This window comes from Babylonia areolata, chromosome 4 (assembly GCF_041734735.1).
Source record: "Babylonia areolata isolate BAREFJ2019XMU chromosome 4, ASM4173473v1, whole genome shotgun sequence".
Classification (NCBI taxonomy): domain Eukaryota; kingdom Metazoa; phylum Mollusca; class Gastropoda; order Neogastropoda; family Buccinidae; genus Babylonia; species Babylonia areolata.
This window is the reverse complement of record NC_134879.1, coordinates 40892961-40899442: the sequence shown is the minus strand read 5'-3', so window position 1 is coordinate 40899442 and position 6482 is coordinate 40892961.

Genomic DNA, 6482 nt, shown 5'->3' with positions numbered 1-6482 from the left:
GTGTTTATTTTATGTCTGTCTGTCTGTCTGCGTGCCCGCCTGTCTGCCTCTGTATGCGGGTGTGTGTCCGCCTTTGCGTGTGTGTGTGTCCGCCTTTGCGTGTGTGTGTGTGTGTGTGTGTGTGTGTGTGTGTGCCGGCCAGGAGAGAGGCAGACTGCGAGAGGGTCAGACCACCACTGTCCATCTGACACTAAGCCCTCTGCTTCTTCTTCCTCTTCGGTTCCAGACTTTTGGCGACTGACGCCATGTCACTCACACCATGCCTCACTCTCTCTCTCTTTTGTTGGGGGGGATGGGGGGGTGGAGGTGGCTGGATGTGTGTCTGTATATATGTGTGTGTTTGTGGGTGTGAGGGTGTGTCTGTATAACAATACGTGTGTATGCGTGTTTATATGTGAATGTGTTTTCAGTTCCACTTTAAATGATATTAGATGTGGATGTATGTGTGTGTGTATGACAATAGATGTCAGTGGGTCTGTACACATGTGCATTTTTCTCTGTTTGTGTCTGTGTGTGTGTGTGATTGTGTGTGTATGTGTGTGTATATGGGTGTGGCTGTGTGTATATGCGTGTATATGTGTATGTTTGTGTGGGGGGTGTGGGTCTGTGTGTGTGTGTGGGGGGGGGGTGTAAATGTGTGTATATGTGTATGTTTGTGTATGTGTGTGGGTGTGGGTGTGTGTAAATGCGTGTGTATGTGTATGTTTGTGTATGTGTGTGGGTGTGAGTGTGTGTAAATACGTGTATATGTGTACGTGTTTGGGTGTGGGTGTGGGTGTGTGTAAATGCGTGTATATGTGTATGGATGTGGATGTGTGTGGGTGTGGGTGGTTGTCGTTCATATCCCTGTCTATCTGTCCGCCTCTCTCTTCGTTGTATGTCTGTGAGCTGCACATAACCGTACGTATATCAGCGTGTGTGTGTGCGTGCGTGTGTTTGTGTGTGTGAACGTGCGTGTGATAGAGAGGGAGACAGACAGACAGACAAACAAACAGACAGAAAGACAAAGACAGCCGACAGAAGGCAGCGCGATACAGGCAGACAGACAGAATTAAACCTTTCCATCGACACGCAAACAGTCACCACTCAAACATCTCTTGCAACTGAAAATGAGAAGAAAGTAGAAGGAAAAAAAAAATTTCCATCCGGGGGAGGGGAGGTGCGGTGGAGGGGGGCTGGCAAGAATTGACCCTGGAGCCGACTGATCGGTGGGCGTGTCTGGTCAGAAGTCACGTCCCTGGTAAAAGACTGTCCGTCCTGTAGACACTCGGGGGGGGGGGGTGGGGGGAATGGGGGGGGTGGGAGGCATGGGTGTGTGGGGGGGGGGAGGGGGGCAAGAGGGGAGGACTAGTGAGGGGGAAGTCAGTCGAAGAGTGTCCTCCCCCCCCCCCTCCAGTGGATATTGAAAAAGTAAATCGAAACCACGGTTTGTCCAGCCCTCCGGACAAAAGACACCCCCAATTCCCGCCCCTCACCCTCACCCTCCTGCTCCCCCCCCCCCCACCCCACCTCACACACATACACCCAAACCCACTTCCTTCTTCCCCCCCCCCCCCCCCCGGCCTCCTCCCCGTTTCCCCGGTCCCTTCAGACTGACACACGCAGAATTGCCCTGGCCATTTTTCTAGCGGACAGCCGGCTGGGTCAGTCAAAAAGCAGCGGTCAAAGACTATAAAAGAGCTTATTTCTAGAGATGTCAGGGAGTGAAATAACTCTCCCCTCCAAGAGGCGATTTCCCCCGGGGGAAAAGAACTAGGTAGTGGAATGGATCGTCAGGGGAAGGCATCTCCCAGGGAAACCCCAAGTGCAAATAGACCGTGTTTCCATTCCACTTGTATACTAAAGAAAAAAAGGGGGGGAAACACAATTCTTTCTCTGTCTGTCTGTCTGTCTGTCTGTCACACACACACACACACACACACACACACACACACGGATAAACACATATCTTTCTCTGTCTGTCTGTCTCTCTCCCTCACTTTCTCCCTCTCTCTCTCTCTCTCTCTTAGATCAAAAGTGAATGTGAGCAAAAAGGAAAACGATTTGCAAAAAAAATAAATAAATAAATAAATAAAGTCATTTGTCAAAAGCAAAAAAAAAGTTTAATAACTACGAGGAAATTGAAACCGTAAACAGTTATGAATACTTCAGTTTTCTCTTGTTTACCCTTGTTTGTTTTTGTTTTTTTTTTCTGCGTTAGAAGAATTTGTAGGCAAAGCAAAAGGCAAGGTGGTCGAAATCATGCATACAATGGGGAATCTTGGTAGCATAGACAGAAAGATATTCTTTAAATTGTTTGGTGCGTATATAAAACCCATGTTGCTGTAAGCATCAGAATTATGGGTAACTATGCGTTTAAAAAAAAACCCACTACAATCAGTCCATTCATTTGCCTGTAAATTGTTTTCGAATGTAGGTCCCAAAAATCTGAACGCTGTAGTATACGGTGTAACAGGTAGGTATCCTCTGTGCATTGATAGCTGCGTAGGTGTCCTCTGTGCACTGATAGCTGCGTAGGTGTCCTCTGTGCATTGATAGCTGCGTAGGTGTCCTCTGTGCATTGATAGCTGCGTAGGTATCCTCTGTGCATTGATAGCTGCATTAACGCAAACAGTCTTTTGGTTCAAATAAACTACAACATGTGCTCATAACGAGAATCACAAAACAAGTTTATATCATCAGGTGTTGACAGGGTGATCAGGTGACAAAATGTTTCTGTAAAAAGTATTGGGAGTCTGCAGTGAAGTTATGTTGATATATTTACGGATTCTCTGAAGTTTGGTTTAATTGTGGCGCAAAGAGACGAGAATGTCTTCTTTAAAGCCTTCAAACAGCGTATGGTGGACTGTTATAAACAAGACTGGTCGAACCAACTATTTGGCAGTAATCGTTGTGAAATACTGTTCCTTCAAATCGTTGCTGCAGCCAGAAAAAAGATTTACAGGATATAACCATTGCTAAAATCGGGAAATTGTAAGAAGGAGGAGGAGGAGGAAAGAAAGAAGAAGAAGAAAGAAAGAAAGAAGAATTCAGAGTACGCTCACACCTTCCGAACACAGTCTTGTGGCGTTAACACCAAAACGTTAAACATACATCATCATACATACATCAAGTATGCTTAACACGAATCCAATAATAATAATAATAATAATAATAATAATAATTCTTATTCAGTGGTTTTGTTGTTGTTGATGATGTTGTTGTTTTTCAAGTAGACCTGAAAAGGTTTTACAAGTTCAAAATCGGTTCACTGTGAACAACGAAATGATAAAACAAATTAAGAAGAAGAAGAAGGAGAAGAATGATAATGATGATAACAGTAACAACAATAACAATAATAATAACATCATTTATTTTCAGTCTCATATCATCATCTCAGAGGAACAGACTATACATGAATAAAACTAACGAAACGAACGATGCGGAAGTGGAGGAGTGTCCGATGCTGAACAGCTGAACGGTATTCCGGATGGTCAGTTGCACCCTGACCGGAAAGACTACACCACTGTGACCAAAAGGAAATTACCAGTTCCTTGTCAGCCAATGCTGGTAGTGAAATTACCGCGACAAGCAAACACACAACCTCATTTCCTCTGCCTCCCTCTCCTCCCTCCCCACCACGCAAAAAACACGCGTGTACCTGCGTAGCCGGAGCAAGCAAGCGGAAGTAAACTGATGGAAGAAACATGAGCATTGCCGGTCGTTCACACGACAGGGACAGCGCTCACGGAAATCAGATAACATCAGGAATTCTGCTTACTGTTTTTCTGAAGAAAAACAAAAGCCAAAACAAAGAATAACGTAACTGTTACTGTTAACTTAATTCTCTTCTTTTTTTTCTCCTGTACGTACATCTTTTCATTGAAAAATTGTCTGTTGGTTTGGTTGGAAAGGTTTGCGTTTTCTGTAATGAAATATTACTTGTTAATGTGCAGTTGAGTGTTTTGATCTTCTGCGTTCGTGGGCTGCAACTCCCACGTTCACTCGTATGTACACGAGTGGGCTTTTACGTGTATGACCGTTTTTACCCCACCATGTATGCAGCCATACTCCACTTTCAGGGATGTGCATGTTGCTGGGTATGTTCTTGTTTCCACAACCCACCGAACGCTGACATGGATTGCAGGATCTTTAACGTGGGTATTTGATCTTCTGCTTCCGTGTACACACGAAGGGGGTACAGGCACTAGCAGGTCTGCACATATTATGTTGACCTGGGAGATCGGAAAAATCTCCACCCTTTACCTACCAGGCGCCGTCACCGAGATTCGAACCCAGCACCCGTCAGATTGAAGGTCCGATGCTTTAACCACTCGGCTATTGCGCCCGTGGAGTGTTTTAATCGAATGGGGGCTTGTTTCAAATTTTTGACATCACTCATTTTGTTTGTATGGAGTGTGTGTGTGTGTGTGTGTGTGTGTGTGTGTGTGTAAAAGAGGAATGTATGTAACGTTCCAATGCCCCCAGGGCACACACGAAATAAACTTCTTGCCCTGCCCTGCCCTGCCCTGCCCTGCCCTGCCTTGCCTTGCCTTGCCTTGCTTTGCCTTGCCTGCCAGTTATGTCGTGGTCAGTTCAAGCAGTGACATAGGTATCTCTTCTCCCCCCCTCCCTCCCCCCATGGGTAAGCCTTTCACGGCCATCAGGGCCAGTGAATTCTTATCCACTGTGCCCAGGGTTCGGCATTGGAAGGCGGGGCCCAATCCTCTCCTGCCGCCGTGTTAAACTTTCCCCTGGTCCGAAAGTCAGGTACCCGTTCACTCCAGGGTGGAGTGAGGAAGAAAGTCCCCCCCCCCCTCCCAAGGACACATATCTGAACGGGGGTTTCGAACCCTGGCCACTCGTGAACCGCTGATTCAGAACTTCATCGCCTAACCGACTCGATCTGCCACGGGGCCCCGGGCCAGCCAAATTCATGCAGGATGGAAAACAGCGAGGTTTCACATGACACGTCTGCATGCACGGCGTGGTGTGTGTCACATGACACGTGTGTATGCACGTGATGTGTGTCGGTTGACACGTGTGTTTGCGCGTGGTGTCACACGTGTGTATCTGCGCGTGAAGCCACATGGCACATGCGTATGCACGCCTCCTTTCCAGATAGACAATGTTAGCATGAGACTTGTGTTTTTTGTTTGTTTTCTTCTTCTTCTTCTTCTCCTTTTAATGTCAGCGGACTTAAAGGGATTCGCATTTCAAGATGATGGAGAAGAAGATTGTGCATTTATATAGCGCTTTTCATGTGAGCTCGAAGCGCATTTAACAATATAAGTAGTATGAATAAGGTGCAGTAACATGATATTAAAAAAATATATTAAAAAACAAACAAAAAACATACCAGTACTATTTCAAAAATCAAAACAGTGCAACGTTACAGACAATCCACACGTCTCTTCCGCCTCAACCCCCCATCCCCTCCCCCCCTGACCCCCCTACACACACACACACACACACACACACACACCCGCATACCGCTCATTCCTAGTGTTGTCTTATTTCAATCGCTTTCCTTCTATATATCTTTCAATTCAATTGTATTTCAATGTATTTACTTATCTGCTTGTTTTCTTTATCTTATTTCATTTGTGGCTATTATTTTACATGATGATGGATGATATGAATAACTTTCATTGCCCCTATCCTCGGTCGGAGACCAGGCTCGAAGCGCTTTTACAAACACGGAGTCATTTGCACAGCAGTCTGCCCACCTGGAGACATGTAACATTTTACGCGTATGACCGTTTCGTTCATTTATACCCCGCCATGTGGGCAGCCCTTCCTCTCAAGGCCTTGACCAGTGGGTTGTGTTCATCCGTTGATCAGCCTGGCATCTGCTCCTCTAGTATTATTGTATTTCTTTTTCTTTTCTTTTTTTGTCACAACAGCTTTCTCTGTGTGAAAGTCGGGCTGCAGTCCCCAGGGAGAGCGCGTCTCTACACTGAGAGCGCCACCCCCCCTTTTTTTCCCCAGCCTACAGATTGTTGTTTTTGTTGTTGTTGTTGTTGTTGTTTGTTGTCTGAAAAATATTCTACTTCGATGCAGCAAAAACTAGGAAAGAGGGATAGTTGGGAGGGGAGGTCGACAGAAAGATATAGTGCGGTAGAGACACAGACAGACAGACAGACAAGCACAGACAATGACAGACGGATAGAGACAGACCGAGACAGGCAGAAATAGAAAGACAGAGACGAGGGTAACAGAGAGAGAGAGAGAGAGAGAGAGAGAGAGAGAGAGAACAGTGTTGGGTTAGTCGATGGGAAACAACTGCAGTTATTTCACTTACTGTCAAGATTCTGTAGAGTTTACTCCCTTGTAAATCCCTTGTAAAGATTATCTATGTTTTCTTTCCTCCGTCTCGCTTTCGTTCTGAATCAGTTGACACAATCTCTGCCTCTCTTCTTCACGTAGGAACCAGCACTGGTTTTACAGAATGAATAGCAGTGTGAGCAAATCTGTCTTCCTGTCATTGTTTGACAGCCCAA